Source organism: Carassius gibelio, chromosome A16 (assembly GCF_023724105.1).
Source record: "Carassius gibelio isolate Cgi1373 ecotype wild population from Czech Republic chromosome A16, carGib1.2-hapl.c, whole genome shotgun sequence".
NCBI classification, from domain to species: domain Eukaryota; kingdom Metazoa; phylum Chordata; class Actinopteri; order Cypriniformes; family Cyprinidae; genus Carassius; species Carassius gibelio.
The window spans coordinates 1774705-1796630 of NC_068386.1; the positions used below are offsets into that span (position 1 = coordinate 1774705).

General features: G+C 37.3%; 1 protein-coding gene and 2 long non-coding RNA genes across 4 annotated transcripts in view; all 3 read right to left on the bottom strand.

Annotated features, from left to right (window-relative positions):
• Window positions 1–21926, bottom strand: part of LOC128030323 (mannosyl-oligosaccharide 1,2-alpha-mannosidase IA) — a 197445-nt gene that overhangs the window by 131261 nt on the left and 44258 nt on the right. The window lies entirely within an intron of this gene.
• LOC128030325 (uncharacterized) lies at window positions 1184–13656 on the bottom strand. The gene is made up of 11 exons (XR_008187876.1): window positions 12649–13656; window positions 11378–11449; window positions 10373–10445; window positions 8240–8314; window positions 6210–6281; window positions 5207–5279; window positions 3006–3149; window positions 2825–2905; window positions 2698–2742; window positions 2534–2575; window positions 1184–2389 (listed from the first exon to the last, which is right to left on the bottom strand). It is a non-coding gene; the product is annotated as an uncharacterized LOC128030325 (long non-coding RNA).
• On the bottom strand, window positions 13684–20868 carry LOC128030326 (uncharacterized). Its single transcript, XR_008187877.1, has 4 exons — window positions 19771–20868; window positions 18822–18929; window positions 15802–15987; window positions 13684–13754 (listed from the first exon to the last, which is right to left on the bottom strand). It is a non-coding gene; the product is annotated as an uncharacterized LOC128030326 (long non-coding RNA).

Genomic DNA, 21926 nt, shown 5'->3' on the forward strand with positions numbered 1-21926 from the left:
CTGTCGTATGGCTACTGTACAGTAAAACTAATCTACGCAATTAGAAAAAACATTTACACCAACTGCTTATCACTTGACACAGCATTAAAAACAAGGAAGTCCAAGCACCAAATTTACAACCAACATCAATCCGTTTTAACTCTTTCAAAACTTAAGTTACATTATAATGTTTCAACTACGGTATTGAGTAGGGCTGCACGATGTGTCGTTTAAGCATCGATATCGCGATGTACAAATCCACGATAGTCACATTGCAGGATGTGCGATGTAGGCTGTCGTAGTTGATCCGTTATTCATTAACTGTACGGGCAGCTGCTCCCCGGCCCTTGCCGAATTTGATTCGCGGATTAATTGCACAGTTTAAGTCCTAGCAGTTTAACACAGCGCATAAGAACGAGCAGAGAGAGAGAAAGAGCACGAGAGAGAGAGAGAGAGAGAGAGAGAGAGAGAGAGAGAGAGAGAGAGAGAGAGAGAGAGAGGGCCCAGCCACGCGCTCACGCCCACCTTCACCGTCTTCAAACAACACAAGCGTTGTCTTGCTCTCTCCCTCGCGCAAATTTATCAAAATCAAAAAACGATGTCGGAAAAAAAAATTATAATTCTGTGATGACGTGTTCTGTGTTGTCAAATCTTGTTTATTAAATTAATAGCAGTAACTGCACAATAAGTAGCCTACATTCAATACAAACACAGATGGTACAGACATCAGCATTTAGCTTTTGTTTTTTAATTGGGTTGAAACTACAGAGAACTGGCCTTAAATAAAAGATTAACTGTAACCATGTGAAATTAAAGGTAACAACTGCATAGTTCTACAGTCCAAACAACACAATCAACACACATTCAAAAAGATGTTTCTTGATCAGCATTCAGTATTTTAGTTTTTAAATTTGGTTTTAAGTAAAAAAAAAAAGGTCTTTACCAGTGAGACTAAATAAAAGTATGCTATATAAATACATTTTCCAAAATGTTAAAATCAAATAATGTTTGTGCGAATAAAACAAAGATGCAAAGGGTTTCATTCATCCAATAATAATAATAATTAAAAAATAAATAGGATAATGATTCACATCTATATTTCTTTTACTTGAGCCAGTGAAAAATAAATAACTTGTTGACTCAAGTAAAAAAAATATAGATGTGAATCATTACCCTAAAATATTTTAATTAGATGAAATTTTTTTCAGTGTGCTACAGCAGATGATTTTTAAATTAAATTAAGTCTATTTTAGGGTAAAATAAAAATAATCATCCTAATTCAGAACTGAAGTTTATTTCTGGCTTTTCAAACATGAATGCAAGTTCTAATAATAATAATAAAAAGTAAAATAAATAAATAAAAAATAATTCTGTTTTGTCACAGTTTAGTCCGTTTCGTTTCTCATCCAACACGTGAGAAGTTGAGCTGAACATCTCTTCACGGTCTACTCGTGTTCAGGGCGCGGACAGATACAGTATACGCTTGCGCAGCTTCAGTGTGCAGGAAAGGCTCTTATTTGTGCGGCAGTACAACAGGGCTGTTCACTTCCTGCCATCTGTGCCTCAGACATGAAGCTCTGCATTTCCGGTACTGATCGGCTGCCTGTGTCCTGCGCACAGATTTCGAAATACTCTTCCACACAAATTACATAGCAAACGATTACAATGTAGTCTGTGCACGCGAGCGCACTTCCGGAAAAATCGGCCGGAAAAACACCAAAAACGGGCGATTGCGTATTTTAAGCAAAAACCGGCCGGTTCCGATTAATGGCCGGTCAACCGGTGCATCCCTACTGTGAAGTAACATTACCAAACAATGAACAGCTGTGTTTAAGATAACTAAGATAAACAAAGATTAAAAAATATAGTAACACAAGTATTGCTCATGGTAAGTTCATGTTAGTTAATGTTAACAATTCAAACCATATCCTAAAGTTACAAACAAATAATTTACTCTAATTTAAACAATACTCTGATGTTTAAATCATTTAAAATGAGAATGTATGTGTGCTCATGCCATTTTTGTTTGTAAGAAAAAATTAGATTAGATATCATATCGCAATATATATCGCAGAAAAATAAGATATCGCAATGTCCTTTTTCCCCAATATCGTGCAGCCCTAGTATTGAGACCAAAAAAAAAATATTATAATTCAACTAAAACGCAAAAACGGAATCAACAACCAAAATCAACCTTACTTTTTAGTGGTCTTTCTCTCATATGCTGTGATTCTGTTTTTTATATAATACTTCATCGCCTGCCAGTCTCGTTCACCGAGGGCTTTGGGGGCTGCTGTAATGCATGCAATGTAGTCGACTTTTCCAGGAGTAACTCCCGAGTGAATACATTTCATCATTGTCTCTTCTACAGCCGCAATCTCCACCTCACTCCACTTTCTCTTCCTAGGAACTAATGACAAGAAAATTACATTAATTGCACTGCATGTGTTGTAGGTGCAAGACTGGATTATTTTTATACTACTGTATTCTTTATGATGTTGTTGACTTTTTATAAATAAAGTAAATAAAAACTATTACAGGACAGGTTCCTTACCTGATGTTACTTTCATGACCTCCCGTGACCTCTCTGGAGATCCTTTAGAAACACAATCATATACATTTCTAAATCAAACTACTAATTACTGATAGGCTGTTTGGGGGGGAATTCTTGATATTCTAATTGCTTTAAACATTTAACTGCCTGTTCATACGTCTTACCTTCATTCATGTTTACTGGCCTGCTGCTATTCACTCCTGAAGTGCCTGCTTGAAGGCATGATTTAATTATTATTTAACTAAATGGAAATTACAAACATCTTAAAAAAATGTGTTTACAAATCTTTACCTGTCTCACTTGACGTCACATCATGAGAATGATCTGACAGTTCTGTTTCACTCTCCATCCCAGGATCAGGCTCAACGCACTCTGAAATATAGTCTTCGTATTCAGAGATATGCACAGATTCTTCCAAAGTCACTAGGACACGCTTGACAGGTAGTTTAAACTCGATTAACAGGTTACATACCCTGTTAATAGTGTTCCCTCGGGTAATCTGTAATATTTCCTGTGGATACGAATATCATGTCCCAGGAAATCAGCAAGTTGGTCCATTTCGGTGTCGTTCATGTTAAGAACCCTAACCCTAGTCCATGTTGATTTGGAAGACAACCTGTAATCAGACAAATATAAAGGTCTTGAGAATTCTACACAAATTATATTATGCATATAATGCAATCCCCACTTAAACAAGGTGTCCCCATAAAGACAGTTAAAATACAGGTCAATGTCCCCAGAAGGTTTCATGGAAATAATGCAATCCCCACTTAAACAAGGTGTCCCCATAAAGACAGTTAAAATACAGGTCAATGCATGTCCCCAGAAGGTATCAAATATCATCACTTGTTCGTTCTATCCTCAATTTACACATGAGCACAACAGCAGAAATAATAGCCTACAATTTGATGTTGGCCGAGCGTGAGTTGGGGCAATTTCTTGTAATTCTCATCATGACATTACGATAAATAATCTTACTGTGGTTTTGTCTCTTACAAAGAGATCATTAGAGACATATTGGTTTAACGTTTAGACATTATACAGTTGTATGCAGAGCAGTACACAATCAAAATATTTCTTGGTGAGTCGTATACCTTTTAAATAGTGTTGTCACGGTACCCAAATTTCAGTATTTGATACAGATACCAGTGAAAATCCATGGTTCTCGGTACCAAAGCAAAACACAAAAATATGCCAATTAAAAAAATATATATATTAATAAAATAATAAAAATAAAACCAATGCCATTCTTTATACTTATTTACAATTGTGTTTAAAATTTTTCTACAGGTTATATAATTATGAAAAACAGTAAGTTTCACCCAAATTTAATTTGTCTTTTAATTTATGAAATTTAAACATTTTATTTTTGGTAAATAAAGGGGATTTGCTATTAAAATTAAAACATGGAAGAAATAGTGATTTATTTCTTAAAAAAATAAAGTTTAAAAAAATTTTAACAGTAGTAGCAGTATCACATACATTTTACTAAATAATAGTAATATTTCTAGCACAATGTCTTTATGTAAAAATTAACTTTTAGGCCTAATGAATGCATATTTGTCATTTTAACTGAACTTAAGACTGGTGGTGATGCTTAAGATATTTTTGGTCATTGAGGGTTTCTGTAAGAAAAATAGTAATAGATCATAATTATTATTAAAGGATAATTTTACTATCATACTAATGTATATACAATGCACTATGAATTGATGAGCTGCTGGGTTCATGAATATTAATCACGTTGTCTGCGTTCGGTCAAACTGATTTGCTGAAATCAAAACAGGGTCGGTGCTAGTTGAGCGTCAGCCAATGAAATTGCCATTTGCACATTAGCTCCGGCCACTACCGGAGAAACCGGTATGTCTTCTGCTTGTTCGAAAATGAATAATTGTAAATGAACTCCATTATTTTGACAGAAGACAACAAAGAATAGTTTACATATAGCGTGTAGATTCAGCGTGGTAAGACTCTCGCTCTCTCTCTCTTTGCATGTGTGAGAGAAAGCGCTATCAGTAAAGCGACGGTGAGTCGTGCGCCTTCACACAGAGTTTACAGAGCATCAAATACAGGTGCGCTGTGCGTCCATTGAGATGAACTGAAAAGTTCAGATCGCTTGATGGAGAGAGAACTCTGAAGCTCAGATGCTGAAATTAATACAAGCGTCATGCGATTCAGTCTATGTAGTAAACAAACCTGCACGTCTCTGCCATTCATTAATTCACACAGAGACGCGCAGAACACGGATTTTTATGCGGCTTAACATTTACAGATACTGGTCCATACGGAGATTTGATTTGATTAATTTACGCTAACTTTGACAAATTCCATGACTGTCCATATTAAAATGTAAGTTTCATTTCCATGACTGGATTTTGAGATTCCATCCTCGTTTTCTGCTTCACGGAAATCATAGCGCTGAACCGGGTTTGAACGAGACCTCGGTACTACCAATACTTAAAGAAACCTGGTACAGTCACATTTTTAAAAATTTTGTACCGACTTGGTACCAAAGTACCGGGTCTTTTGACAACACTACTTTTAAACCCTGTCACAGTTAAATGTGATCTTCAGACCACAAACTTTCAAGAATAGGGAGTTAAAAAGGTAGATATTTTATGTAACCCTAATGGACAGACTTTGGACAGGCAAGTAATTAATGTTGTTACTTACAAATACACTCCGTTCTTTCCAGTGGTGGTACACATTCGCTGGTTGGAGATGCATGGTCAATTTCTGGCCATACCTGTAATAAAAAATAATTATCATTTGAGGCTATGAAATTACAAAACAGATAAGGCACTTTATTGAGACTGAATAACAGTATTACAAAACAAAAACAAGGGGAAACAACACTTTTCCTTTTGCTAGAAATTATTAGGGCCAACATATTTTATTGTTTTTGCTCTGTACACAAGCACAGTGGATTTAAAATAAAGACCTGAGGTTATTACCAACTTCTGTTTAGAGAATGTTTCTATCCATCTTTTATGGACAGTGTATGAGGGTAGCCATTTTAAATACATGGTCTCCAAATTTCAGCGGACAAAGTAATTAGACGAACAATATTTTAGGATTTATAATGGTTTTTACTGACGGATGTACCCAATGAACTATATAGGAAAACTGCTACGGTGCACCTTATAGTTTGCAAAAAACAGTAGGAGGATCATAATAGTTTTTAGTTGTATAAATAAACAAAAATTGTATCAGCAAGAAATTACATACGAGTTCCAATGGTTATCCTTAAGAGGACTAGGATTCCATCCTCACTAAGCCAAAGTGTCCCCATAAGGACAGTTAAAATACAGGTCAATGTCCCCAAAAGCTATCATAAATACTCATTACTACCTTTTAGGTTTAAGTGCCAACCAAACTTTCAGGATTGTTTAGAGGGCGTTTGGATCCATCATTTGTGTTAAGTTGTTTAAAATATAGAAACCGATATAATTATATTACAATTTGTCATTCATAAATGTAAATACGTATCGTAAATGTGCGCAAAAAATCCAGTATGCCCTAACAGGGTTGGGACAAAGCCTGTAATAATGCCATCCTCGCATCGTTCTGTCAAACACATTCTGATCAACATTGTTGCTGGGAAATAATTACTATAATATAATGTATAATGTGCAGCTCTGAAACTAAATGGTTATAAAAAAACCTGTCTTATTACCTGTGTGTCTGTTGGTGAGGGTATCACAGAATCTTCTGCTGTTTAAGTGACTGGATGTGATTCTGGGCCCAGCTAAAAATCAAATAAAAAAAAAATTAAATGCTACAGAAAGTGTAGAATGATTTTTTAACTAAAGTACATACAGGTCCTCCTCAAAAAATTTGCATATTGTGATAAGTTCATTATTTTCCATAATGTAATGATAAAAATTAAACTTTCATATATTTTAGATTCATTGCACACCAACTGAAATATTTCAGGTCTTTTATTGTTTTAATACTGATGATTTTGGCATACAGCTCATGAAAACCCAAAATTCCTATCTCAAAAAATTAACATATCATGAAAAGGTTCTCTAAATGAGCTATTAACCTAATCATCTGAATCAACTAATTAACTCTAAACACCTACAAAAGATTCCTGAGGCTTTTACAAACTCCCAGCCTGGTTCATTACTCAAAACCGCAATCATGGGTAAGACTGCCGACCTGACTGCTGTCCAGAAGGCCATCATTGACACCCTCAAGCGAGAGGGTAAGACACAGAAAGACATTTCTGAACAAATAGGCTGTTCCCAGAGTGCTGTATCAAGGCACCTCAGTGGGAAGTCTGTGGGAAGGAAAATGTGTGGCAAAAAACGCTGCACAACGAGAAGAGGTGACCGGACCCTGAGGAAGATTGTGGAGAAGGACAGATTCCAGACCTTGGGGGACCTGAGTCTGGATTAGAAACATCCAGAGCCACCGTGCACAGGCGTGTGCAGGAAATGGGCTACAGAGAAGCAGCACTGGACTGTTGCTCAGTGGTCCAAACTAGTTTTTTCGGATCGAAGCAAAGTTTGCATGTCATTCGGAAATCAAGGTGCCAGAGTCTGGAGGAAGACTGGGGAGAAGGAAATGCCAAAATGCCTGAAGTCCAGTGTCAAGTACCCACAGTCAGTGATGGTCTGGGGTGCCATGTCAGCTGCTGGTGTTGGTCCACTGTGTTTAATCAAGGACAGGGTCAATGCAGCTAGTTATCAGGAGGTTTTTGGAGCACTTCATGCTTCCATCTGCTGAAAAGCTTTATGGAGATGAAGATTTTGTTTTTCAGCACGACCTGGCACCTGCTCACAGTGCCAAAACCACTGGTAAATGGTTTACTGACCATGGTATTACTGTGCTCAATTGGCCTGCCAACTCTCCTGACCTGAACTCCATAGAGAATCTGTGGGATAATGTGAAGAGAAAGTTGAGAGACGCAAGACCCAACACTCTGGATGAGCTTAAGGCCGCTATCGAAGCATCCTGGGCCTCCATAACACCTCAGCAGTGCCACAGGCTGATTGCCTCCATGCCACGACGCATTGAAGCAGTCATTTCTGCAAAAGGATTCCCGACCAAGTATTGAGTGCATAGCTGAACATAATCATTTGAAGGTTGACTTTTTGTATTAAAAACACTTTTCTTTTATTGGTCGGATGAAATATGCTAATTTTTTGAGATAGGAATTTTGGGTTTTCATGAGCTGTATGCCAAAATCATCAGTATCAAAACAATAAAAGACCTGAAATATTTCAGTTGGTGTGCAATTAATCTAAAATATATGAAAGTTTAATTTTTATCATTACATTATGGAAAATAATGAACTTATCACAATATGCTACATTTTTTAGAAGGACCTGTACAATTGTAAACTGCAAAAAAAAAAAAAAAATGTTTTTTTAAAAGTGATCATTTTTGTTATGTACATGCAATGATTTTCTGTTCTCTACATTTATAATTAGTAGTCACTTCTCTAAAGTAATGATCCAATTTATTTGAATTGCGATGTGATTGTATTAGAATTTAGACATGGACCAGAACAGATTAATAATCTAGTTTAATATATAATTGCAAAAATGAATGCAAGTTATGAAGTATGAATGGGTCTCAAGTATCAAACAAACATTGAAAGAGTTGCCTTTTAAACTGTTACAAAAATCAGTCAAGATAAACTTAATGAACTCTCCAAACTTTTATGAACTGTGGCCATCATCTATACTTTCTTACCTTGGAATTGGAGTGGGACACATTCCCATCTTCTGCAGAGCTGGAATCTGTGTCCATGTTGTGAAGGAAGGCAACCTGTAATCAGACAAATATAAAGGTCTTGAGAATTCTACACAAATTATATTATGCATATAATGCAATCCCCACTTAAACAAGGTGTCCCCATAAAGACAGTTAAAATACAGGTCAATGTCCCCAGAAGGTTTCATGGAAATAATGCAATCCCCACTTAAACAAGGTGTCCCCATAAAGACAGTTAAAATACAGGTCAATGCATGTCCCCAGAAGGTATCAAATATCATCACTTGTTCGTTCTATCCTCAATTTACACATGAGCACAACAGCAGAAATAATAGCCTACAATTTGATGTTGGCCGAGCGTGAGTTGGGGCAATTTCTTGTAATTCTCATCATGACATTACGATAAATAATCTTACTGTGGTTTTGTCTCTTACAAAGAGATCATTAGAGACATATTGGTTTAACGTTTAGACATTATACAGTTGTATGCAGAGCAGTACACAATCAAAATATTTCTTGGTGAGTCGTATACCTTTTAAATAGTGTTGTCACGGTACCCAAATTTCAGTATTTGATACCGATACCAGTGAAAATCCATGGTTCTCGGTACCAAAGCAAAACACAAAAATATGCCAATTAAAAAAATATATATATTAATAAAATAATAAAAATAAAACCAATGCCATTCTTTATACTTATTTACAATTGTGTTTAAAATTTTTCTACAGGTTATATAATTATGAAAAACAGTAAATAAGTTTCACCCAAATTTAATTTGTCTTTTAATTTATGAAATTTAAACATTTTATTTTTGGTAAATAAAGGGGATTTGCTATTAAAATTAAAACATGGAAGAAATATTGTGATTTATTTCTTAAAAAAATAAAGTTTAAAAAATTTTAACAGTAGTAGCAGTATCACATACATTTTACTAAATAATAGTAATATTTAGTAGCACAATGCCTTTATGTAAAAATTAACTTTTAGGCCTAATGAATGCATATTTGTCATTTTAACTGAACTTAAGACTGGTGGTGATGCTTAAGATATTTTTGGTCATTGAGGGTTTCTGTAAGAAAAATAGTAATAGATCATAATTATTATTAAAGGATAATTTTACTATCATACTAATGTATATACAATGCACTATGAATTGATGAGCTGCTGGGTTCATGAATATTAATCACGTTGTCTGCGTTCGGTCAAACTGATTTGCTGAAATCAAAACAGGGTCGGTGCTAGTTGAGCGTCAGCCAATGAAATTGCCATTTGCACATTAGCTCCGGCCACTACCGGAGAAACCGGTATGTCTTCTGCTTGTTCGAAAATGAATAATTGTAAATGAACTCCATTATTTTGACAGAAGACAACAAAGAATAGTTTACATATAGCGTGTAGATTCAGCGTGGTAAGACTCTCGCTCTCTCTCTCTTTGCATGTGTGAGAGAAAGCGCTATCAGTAAAGCGACGGTGAGTCGTGCGCCTTCACACAGAGTTTACAGAGCATCAAATACAGGTGCGCTGTGCGTCCATTGAGATGAACTGAAAAGTTCAGATCGCTTGATGGAGAGAGAACTCTGAAGCTCAGATGCTGAAATTAATACAAGCGTCATGCGATTCAGTCTATGTAGTAAACAAACCTGCACGTCTCTGCCATTCATTAATTCACACAGAGACGCGCAGAACACGGATTTTTATGCGGCTTAACATTTACAGATACTGGTCCATACGGAGATTTGATTAATTTACGCTAACTTTGACAAATTCCATGACTGTCCATATTAAAATGTAAGTTTCATTTCCATGACTGGATTTTGAGATTCCATCCTCGTTTTCTGCTTCACGGAAATCATAGCACTGAACCGGGTTTGAACGAGACCTCGGTACTACCAATACTTAAAGAAACCTGGTACAGTCACATTTTTAAAAATTTTGTACCGACTTGGTACCAAAGTACCGGGTCTTTTGACAACACTACTTTTAAACCCTGTCACAGTTAAATGTGATCTTCAGACCACAAACTTTCAAGAATAGGGAGTTAAAAAGGTAGATATTTTATGTAACCCTAATGGACAGACTTTGGACAGGCAAGTAATTAATGTTGTTACTTACAAATACACTCCGTTCTTTCCAGTGGTGGTACACATTCGCTGGTTGGAGATGCATGGTCAATTTCTGGCCATACCTGTAATAAAAAATAATTATCATTTGAGGCTATGAAATTACAAAACAGATAAGGCACTTTATTGAGACTGAATAACAGTATTACAAAACAAAAACAAGGGGAAACAACACTTTTCCTTTTGCTAGAAATTATTAGGGCCAACATATTTTATTGTTTTTGCTCTGTACACAAGCACAGTGGATTTAAAATAAAGACCTGAGGTTATTACCAACTTCTGTTTAGAGAATGTTTCTATCCATCTTTTATGGACAGTGTATGAGGGTAGCCATTTTAAATACATGGTCTCCAAATTTCAGCGGACAAAGTAATTAGACGAACAATATTTTAGGATTTATAATGGTTTTTACTGACGGATGTACCCAATGAACTATATAGGAAAACTGCTACGGTGCACCTTATAGTTTGCAAAAAACAGTAGGAGGACCATAATAGTTTTTAGTTGTATAAATAAACAAAAATTGTATCAGCAAGAAATTACATACGAGTTCCAATGGTTATCCTTAAGAGGACTAGGATTCCATCCTCACTAAGCCAAAGTGTCCCCATAAGGACAGTTAAAATACAGGTCAATGTCCCCAAAAGCTATCATAAATACTCATTACTACCTTTTAGGTTTAAGTGCCAACCAAACTTTCAGGATTGTTTAGAGGGCGTTTGGATCCATCATTTGTGTTAAGTTGTTTAAAATATAGAAACCGATATAATTATATTACAATTTGTCATTCATAAATGTAAATACGTATCGTAAATGTGCGCAAAAAATCCAGTATGCCCTAACAGGGTTGGGACAAAGCCTGTAATAATGCCATCCTCGCATCGTTCTGTCAAACACATTCTGATCAACATTGTTGCTGGGAAATAATTACTATAATATAATGTATAATGTGCAGCTCTGAAACTAAATGGTTATAAAAAAAAACCTGTCTTATTACCTGTGTGTCTGTTGGTGAGGGTATCACAGAATCTTCTGCTGTTTAAGTGACTGGATGTGATTCTGGGCCCAGCTAAAAATCAAATAAAAAAAAAATTCAATGCTACAGAAAGTGTAGAATGATTTTTTAACTAAAGTACATACAATTATAAAATCACTGTTGTTCCCTATCCCTTAAGCCTATTAATTACAAACAGTAATGTTTAAAATCTTTTCCATCAAATATATAAATAGCAGTAGGTAAATCTTATTTTCAATTCATGCAAATCCTGGTTTACCTTACCCTGGGTGTTCCCAGGCTGCCTTGCACACAATTTGATTCACGCTGCTAAGGCAGCCTGGACACCATGGACTAAATTCTCCCCTGAAAAAGGGAACCAAATCACAGAACGGGGAGGGATCAGCAAGACAATGACTGCACGATGTGTCGTTTAAGCATCGATATCGCGATGTACGAATCCACGATAGTCACATTGCAGGATGTGCGATGTAGGCTGTCGTAGTTGATCCGTTATTCATTAACTGTACGGGCAGCTGCTCCCCGGCCCTTGACGAATGTGATTCGCGGATTAATTGCACAGCTTAACCATCATAGAGTGAAAGTTTATCATTGACAGGACTGAAAACCACATGCAAGTTTAACAGGGCATTTTCTCTCTGTCTTTCTCTCGCGAGCGCGCGCGCACTCTCTCTCTCTCGCGCACTCTCTCTCTCTCTCTCAAGCTCTGTCTTGCTCCCTCTCCCCCGTGCATATTAATCAATTGACATGATGGTGTCGATGTTTAAATCATTTAAAATGAGAATGTAAGTGTGCTCACCCCATTTGTTTGTAAGAAAAAAAATAATCGCAATATATAAAAATCGCAGAAAAATAAAATATCACAATGTCATTTTTCCCAATATCGTGCAGCCCTAATAGGCGACACATTGAAGTTTCTATGGATCCAACATGGCATCAGACACGAAATTACCTTTCGATTCAGCTTTAGATAGTGTTTTAAGTAGTTAAGAACAGAGTTTGTTTTGAAAAAAGAGCAACTGTTAAACAATTTCAGAAGCAAGCACATTTGATAGACATTCGTAGCGCCCTAATAAACTGCTCTGGGCATTCGTAAACCACGCCTCAAATACGAGAAAATGAACAGGTGGTTCCCAGACCAAGTCTCGAATGAGAATTGGTCTGACGTTAGCCAGGCTAGGTTTACCTGCTGCATTTTTTAGAACAGAAAATATTTTACCCAAGTTCTGTCAACGTACAATAAAATGACTCACCATTTTATCCAAGTTTGCCAATTGCAGTAGGAGTAAGGTTCGCTGTCTTTGAAGAGCATTTCGCTTCTCAGCCGTAGATTCATACAGAGTTTCACACCGATTGTGGTGCTTTTAATTTGTCAATCCTGGCCTGCAACTGTTGAACCAAATATAACAATCAGTGTACCAGAAATTATATATATAAAAAAAAAAAATGCAATACTATAAAAAAAGTTGATAATTTAATTTGGATTTAAGTAACCTGGAATGGTCCATTACTTCAGACAGAATGACACTAGGGATAAGATTTTCATGTTGAAAATGAATTTCTTTTGTTCTGTACACCAGTACTTTGAAACAATATAATGAAAATACATCACAAACCTTTTAAATGTAAATATGACAGGGTGCCCACAAATAAATGCAGGTTTGGAAACCAAACTTGTCTTTGTTACGGTCATGCAGTATGGATTAGTTATTAGACTAAAGTCAGAGTTATCAAGTCAGCCTCAAACCATCATGCTCATGCTACCAACATAAGCTATGTGTATTAATCTCTTTATAGTTTAAGTAATTACCTTACTCTACTTTATAGCACTGTTTTGATGAGAAACAAAAGTCTTTCCTACTTGCATCAAAACATCATGTATCCACATTGTCTTTTGTGTAATTTCAAATTTAAAGTACAGAACATGAGAAATGCTTTAGTGTCCATACTTATGTGGGCCAATATTATGCTTGAAGTATTAATATAGCAACAAATAGATGTAGTAGTGACGTTTTTGGGCTATGCAAAAGTATAATTCAATGTTCATTTGTCTTTGGAACCAGACACTGGAAACGTTGACAATCATGAATGCATAGTGCAGATCCACAGACTGACCCAGTCTGGGGCACTTATGCACTTACCTTCGAGCGCTCATTCTGCAAATTATCATCTGCAAGAACAACATCATTTGTTAGTCCTTATTTATACTTTTCACTTCCCTTACACAATAACTAATCAATCAGTCTAGAGTTTGAGACCTGCAACACTGATATGTGTGATGGGGTAGGGGGGCAGTTGCTTTTACCTGAGACGGGCATGTTGAACAGGGTGTCCGTGCCAGTGAAGTGTGTTTTGGGGGCTAGGAGAGGAAACCACACAGATGGCAACAAGTGAAATATAGTAAGAGGGCATTTACACTGAGAAAAACATGGGACATCCTTGCAGAGGAGGATAGGTATTAGGGCTGCACGATGTGTCGTTTAAGCATCGATATCGCGATGTACGAATCCACGATAGTCACATTGCAGGATGTGCGATGTAGGCTGTCGTAGTTGATCCGTTATTCATTAACTGTATGGGCAGCTGCTCCCCGGCCCTTGACGAATGTGATTCGCGGATTAATTGCACAGCTTAACCATCATAGAGTGAAAGTTTATCATTGACAGGACTGAAAACCACATGAAAGTTTAACAGGGCAGAGAGAGAGAGAGAGAGAGCGCGCGAGAGAGAGAGAGAGCGCGCTGCTGCTAGAGAGAGAGCGAGCGAGCGAGCGAGCGAGCGAGAGAGACAGAGAACATTAGAAGTACCATCAATGTTTATAGAAATGTACATGGATTTATTTTGCATGTCATTTTTTTCTTATGAATATATATGTATTTTTGTTTTGTTTGTTTCTATTCTGATATGTACAATGCTTTGGCAATATGTACCTTTGTATGTCATGCCAATAAAGCAATATGAATTGAATCGAGAGAGAGAGAGATGTTTTCAAACAACACGAGCTCTGTCTTGCTCCCTCTCCCTCGCGCATATTAATCAATTGACACGTTGGTGTCTATGTTTAAATCATTTAAAATGAGAATGTAAGTGTGCTCACCCCATTTGTTTGTAAGAAAAAATATCGCAATATATATCGCAGAAAAATAAAATATCGCAATGTCATTTTTTCACAATATCGTGCAGCCCTAATAGGTATTGATCAGACAGCACCACTGCATTTATTCTGCATATGTGGTTCTAATCTTTGTAATATAGGCATGTAATACAATCATTTTTAATGGATGCATGAGTGCAACAAGTTAAATTTACTTTTTGCTACAACTTTATGTTCTAATTGTGTGTACACAATGGGTCTCATTCATGAACCATGAGCAAAACGAATTTTGTGTAAATCGCGAGTAAAGTGGTTCTGGCGTAAATTTTCGGATTCATTAAAACGTTCGTATTTTCCAAATGTTAGTTGGTACGAAATAAATCTACACCTGCTCCCAGCCACACGTAAATAGTGCGTTTAACGTCTGAACGTTTTGCTCATTAATACGGCTGCATTTTAATTCATAATCGGGTACATATTTACACAGCATTTTGAAAAAAATATTACATAGTAATTACATAAGGTTTGTCTTTTCACTTCGGGGACTGTTCGAATAACAGATGAAACTCCATTAACAGCATCTGTAATATGCTGCAAAGCTTCCTTTTTTTAGGACCTGATACGCCACTATATACGCTTGAAAATAAAACGTGGCGTTTTGAATGAACTTCTGATAATAAAACTTAAATTTCTGCAGCTGAGAAATTTTTATTTTTCCATTCGCTTTTGAGAAGACATGTTGAAATCCTTCGTTTGGTGTCATAATATGATGCTCATATATAGTTTAATATATATTAGTTTAATGGGTGGGATTTATGGTAATTGAGAATGAGCGTGTACGCGTGTCCCATTTACGACTGATTGGAATTCATTAACACACACACACATTTCACTATCACATCTGACGTTTACGAAGTTTTTGTGAATCAGGAGAAGAGTTTCAGGAAGTTCTCTTTACGCGCAAATCACTCACATATTTACTCGTATATTTACGAATGTTTCATGAATGAGACCCAATGGGTGCATACAATAGATAAATCCAAAACAGAATCCACTGTGACATCGGAACTAATGCAATTCATTAAAACTATGGAAATAAAGGCATTTCCATAAATAAAAACCAGTTGGTGTAATCAAACCTGGCATAGGAAATGTATCTCATAAAAACAAATTGTTACTGCTAAGTAAACCAAGATAGAAACACATTCTACTACAGCTTTCTTGTTTGGAGTGTCTGCAACAAATTGCATGAAATATAAACTCTTATCCAGGTAGGTGGCATATTGGATAGAGAAACAAAAAGGTAACTCACCTGTGCTCTCCATGGCCAGTTTGAGTCACGTTGTTGACGTCAGTTCTTCTCCAGGTGTAATATCTCGAATCGCGAAGAGACAAGTGTGGTTTCTTTACTTATGGTTTTCATTTTGCAAAAATAGGTCTTCTGTGGTCGTCATCAACAAGTCTCCCAAGAGAGGAGTCCTTTTCACATGCATCAATGCTGTATAGAAACATTTGTTTCATTAATATGTATTAGCACAGAGGTTCGACTATGAAGAAGCAGTATTTGATTAAATTATATGAGCAGGATATACCAATAAATACAATTCTATAAGCGACTATTGTATGGAATAATGTATTTGTAAAAGCAAATTGGACAAATGACTCGCACCATGTTTTTTGCCTTTTCTGAAGGGCAGATAACGGTCAGTGCGAAGGTGCAGTGAAGGGCAGATAACGGTCACTGCGAAGGTGCAGTGAAGGGCAGATAACGGTCACTGCGAAGGTGCAGTGAAGGGCAGATAACGGTCACTGCGAAGGTGCAGTGAAGGGCAGATAACGGTCACTGCGAAGGGCAGATAACCGTCACTGCGAAGGTGCAGTGAAGGGCAGAAAACGTTCACTGCGAAGGTGCAGTGAAGGGCAGATAACGTTCACTGCGAAGGTGCAGTGAAGGGCAGATAACCGTCACTGCGAAGGTGCAGTGAAGGGCAGAAAACGTTCACTGCGAAGGTGCAGTGAAGGGCAGAAAACGTTCACTGCGAAGGTGCAGTGAAGGGCAGATAACGTTCACTGCGAAGGTGCAGTGAAGGGCAGATAACCGTCACTGCGAAGGTGCAGTGAAGGGCAGAAAACGTTCAGTGCGAAGGTGCAGTGAAGGGCAGAAAACGTTCACTGCGAAGGTGCAGTGAAGGGCAGAAAACGTTCACTGCGAAGGTGCAGTGAAGGGCAGATAACGGTCACTGCGAAGGTGCAGTGAAGGGCAGATAACGTTCACTGCGAAGGTGCAGTGAAGGGCAGATAACGGTCACTGCGAAGGTGCAGTGAAGGGTAGATAACGTTCACTGCGAAGGTGCAGTGAAGGGCAGATAACGGTCACTGCGAAGGTGCAGTGAAGGGCAGATAACGGTCACTGCGAAGGTGCAGTGAAGGGCAGATAACGGTCACTGCGAAGGTGCAGTGAAGGGCAGATAACGTTCACTGCGAAGGTGCAGTGAAGGGCAGATAACGTTCACTGCGAAGGTGCAGTGAAGGGTAGATAACCGTCAATGCGAAGGTGCAGTGAAGGGCAGATAACGGTCACTGCAAAGGTGCACTGAAGGGTAGATAACTGTAACTGAAGTAGTATTGACAAAGGCACTAACATAAAGAATAACAAACTCTAGATTTTAGACATGGCCCTTGCATTGTAAAGTTGCTACATAGCCACTTCATCTACTTACCACCATGTTTTACTCTTCCACTGAAAATCAAAAAGAAAAACCTTTGCAGACTCATTGTACTCAATAGTTTGGAGCTCTGCCTGCTGCTGTGACAGTAGTTTCCCTTCGGTACTCCACAACAAAGTCACCTTTGAATATGAGTTCAGTGGCAAAAACACCTGGGGCCTGTTCTTCGTACGTAGCTAACTCAGTTAGCTGGATTTGATTGTTGACGATTTGGCGTGATCTTGGATCGTTTGGTTCTTCGAAGCTCATTCCGGAGCTGCTGTCATAGCAACAGGTCCGTGAGCTTAAACCTGCTCGGGAGCGGCTTATTTCATGTAAACAGGATTAGATCGCTTCTTTTCAACCAGAAATGATACTTAAAATATGTCTGCTAGCACCGCTAGTTTATTACAAGAGTATCTTACTGATCCAGGGACAATAACTTAAAATAATAATCATTAAAAAAAATATTTAAAAATAATATAAAAATGCTGTGTAGTACATAACAGCCTGCTATAGACACAGCCAGTTTTACTCACTGAAATATTTGTCATCAAAGTATTATTCTTACACACATGCTATACAGATAATAGAGTCGTGCATTATTTTGAGTGATGACTGCTATTATTCGAGTGGCTTGATGGAGCGCAGGAGATGCAGATAACATGATATTGACCCTTAAGAAACTTTCATTAATGCGGTCACGTAACAAATCTGTCCAAATATGAAATTAATAGTTAATTTCTACATTGAAATAAAAATGTAAAGACTAAACAACTATTTTAAATTGCGAATCTAAATAACTGGGAATCATGAAAAAAATTCTAATAAAATAAAAACATGTATCAATTATCTGTTTTATATATCTATTATAACATTTATGTAGCTTTGTTTGCTTGGCTGTTTCCTTATAAAGTCCAGAAATTTGTCAAGTTTTTCGTCAGTTGTCGTTTTAAATTATATGACGTCATTACATTGCCGTCTTGCAATCGCTGCACTGCTGATCATGGTTTCGAGTATCGATACATATCCCCTTTTAAGACAACACATGAACGTGCAATTATCTCAGATAACTCAATCCAGCGATACTAATCATACACAACAGGTGTGTTGGAAGAACCCAATTAGCCGGATCATGATTAGCACGATGATATCATCTTGGATGTGTCATTTGATCTCGGATGTAATAAGCGACGTATGAAGAACGGGCCCCTGGTAGCTCAGTGGTAGAGTGCATGCTTTGGGTGTACGACTTCCTGGGTTCAAATCCCAGCGGCTCCCCAGGTCGCCGTTGCAAAGGAGATATTGTTCTCAATCGGCCTACCTGGTTAAATAAAAGGTAAAAAAAAAAAAAAAAAAAAAAAAGGGGTCTGTTTTTACAGGGAATAATCCCTGTCAAACCCTTAGATTACTGCAATCAGGCTGGGCACAGAAGCAAAAGTGCTTAAAGCACTGTGCTGAAGGACAAAATGGTTTATCAAATGTCTAAAAGCTGTTGAATTGTCAGTTCTAATATCCCAGTGTACTAGCAACCACCATTGTGCAGTGTGCTCTTGAGCAAGAGACTTGATCACTGAAGGCATTTCACTGATTCCAGCTAAATCATATTAAGGAGTTTAACATTTACCTTTAAAATTATTGATAAAACGCTGGAGACATGGTTTATCAATCCCCGCTTGGATATGGTACTCCGCATCCTGGATTGGTCCAAGTTCTTCTCTCCATGAGTGAAAACCTAAGTAGCAAGAGACATAAGTTACTTTAAATGCAGTAAATAACCCATTGCCAATTGTATGACAAAGTAGTTAGTTCTTAGCCTGTCAGATATAACACATTAATAGTCTTTATATGGTATAATTGGGATTGTGTTGCCTACATTGTAGTCAAGCGTTTTCTTAAACTACCAGTGAAAATCAATGATTTCAAGCATTTAAAGATGTTTGAAGTTGTTCTACGACATAAAACACCTATACAGTAGGTCCATTATAATGTTTAAATAATTTAAATGAACATTCAGTTATTTAAAAATGGTCTAATTAGTTTTACTACGGATAATTAATGTAGTTACCCCTGATGGCAGCTTTTCTCCCGCCATACAACCTAACCACGCTGTAGTGCGGAAGTGCTATGACAACTGATCCTATACTCTATTTAACTTGCTAATTGTCATAGTAGTCCATCCTAACATACAAGCTAACTACTGTAGTGTGCATATCATAAAAAACATACATTTATCGATTATCAATCACATGTGATTAAATTATACAACACACGCAAAAAAAAAAAAATGTATGGCATGCATTAAGCTTCAATCGTGCCTAGCTAATAAGTCGGTTAGCTTGGTAGTGGTAGTTAGCTAAATAGTTTCCATTTACATTGCACATGTATAGGCGCGTTAGTAAACTAACGTTATCTAACATTATACTGACTAAACCCGACTCGACAGAAAACTGCAAAGTTAAAATTATCGCTAGCAAGGCCTGCTTTGTTATTAACATTCTCCATAATATATGGTAGTGGCATTTGTTATGATGTTAACACACGAATTACATTTGAAATAAAAGTGTTTAGCTTACCTTGGAGAACGAACACGCTGCTTGCTGCTGCGTTTGCAGCTCCTGCTCGTCCAGTGAGTGAGTGACGAGATGCAATCATTAGCTCCAGACGCGCGCGCGGGTATAGGTGTGGGGGAGGGGTTGACCATGTGGGGACCCGGATAGTCTTAACCAGGACATACACCGGTCTCGAGTGTGTGTGTGTGTGAAGATGGAAAAACCCACAACAATCAACCAACATACGCTTTTGATATTGGTTAATTTATGTACCCTCCTTTATCCAACCGAAATGTAGGTCTCTACAGTTAAGCTCTGTATTATAAATAAAAAAGACAAAACTATTTTGTCATGTTGATTAAAGAAACAATCACGTTAGTAAAATAAACTCCTGCCTGGCAATTCAAGTGTGAGGCAAGGGTTTTAAAGGAGGAACTGTAGGATGGAACACATTCGATTACAGATAATATGAAAGTTATTTTAAATTAATAACTGGAAAGAATATAGTTTTGCTTTAGAGTGGGCACCAGATGAAGTATCATATGTGATTGTTTGCAGTCATTTGAACTCAGTGTTGCAACTCCAAAACAGTGTCAACATGGCACTTTTAAAATAAGTGTTCCCCTCAGTTATCTACAGTGATGAGGAAAAGCATTTGATACACTGGGGATTGTGCAGGTTCCCACTTACAAACCACGTAAGAGCCTGTCATTTTTATCTTAGGTATACTCTTCTACTCTAATGACAGAATCTTAAATAACAATCCAGAAAATCACATTGTATATTTTAAAAATATATATTTTTGCAGTTTATTGTTTATGACATAAGCATTTGATCACCTACCAACCAGTAAGAATTCCAGATCTCACAGGAAGCCCTCCTTTTCTCCACTTTTTATTAACTGCACCGGTTTGAACTCGTTACTTCTATTAACTGCACCGGTTTGAACTGTTACCTGTATAAAAGACACTTGTCCACATACTCATTCATGGGAGAAGGTCATGTGGTCTGATGAGATGAAAATAGAGCTTTTTGGTCTAAACTCTACTTGTTGTGTTTGGAGGAAGACTAAGGATGAGTGCAACCTCAAGAACACCATCCTAACTGTGAAGCATGGAGGTGGAAACATCATTCTTTATGGATGCTTTTCTGCAAAAGGGACAGGACGACTGCACCGTATTGAGGGGAGGATGGATGGGGCCTCACACACAAAAGTGTCACTGCAGGCAGAAACCCCAAATTACACAAACATATAATTATAAAACATAGTTATATACCAGGGGTCTCCATCCTCCAACCAACCTTTTTGTGTGCGAGGGCTACCTCAAGGGATAAAATAATAGAAGGGATTTGTGTTTGTCATACTCAAATTTTATTATACATATAACATGGTGGTGCTTTTTTACAAAATAATAAAATATCTTGATATTCTGGTTCAGACTTACAAGTGTTGAAAAAGAAATCAACAATTCCTGAAAAATTATGAAAATATTTATAGATTTTTTTTTTTTGTTGTTGATTTTCTACAAACCTATTATGTATGCGTTATCAAAAACAGTAGCCCAAACATTTAGTATAAATATAAATGCAAAAATAAATAAATAAACTGTCATAACTTCTTAAAAAACATTAGCATACTGCATTACATTTAATACATAGCCTATATAGCCTTTTTTTTTTATTACTTTCTGGACTCGGACTCGGCCTTTGGGAGCTCGGACTTGAGTCCAGCTTGGCCCCTTTTGGACTCGGACTCGGACTTGGACTTGATGTTTGTGGACTTGGTCTTGACTCGTGCTTGACAATACCACTGCTGATGACACTCAACTCTTCCTCTCATTCCATCCTGATGATCCGACGGTAGCTATTCACATCTCAGCTTGTCTAACTGACATTTCTTCCTGGATGATGGACCATCACCTTTAACTCAACCTTGCCAGGACAGAACTGCTTGTGACTCCAGCAAACCCATCGATTCATCACAATTTCACCATCAAGTTAGGCACATCAACCATAACTCCTTCAAAAACAGCTAGAAGCCTTGGAGTTATGATTGATGATCAGCTGACTTTCTCAGACCACATTGCTAAAACTGTCCGATCCTGCAGATTTGCTTTATTCAACATCAAGAAGATCAAGCCCTTTCTTTGGGAACATGCTGCACAACTCCTTGTTCAAGC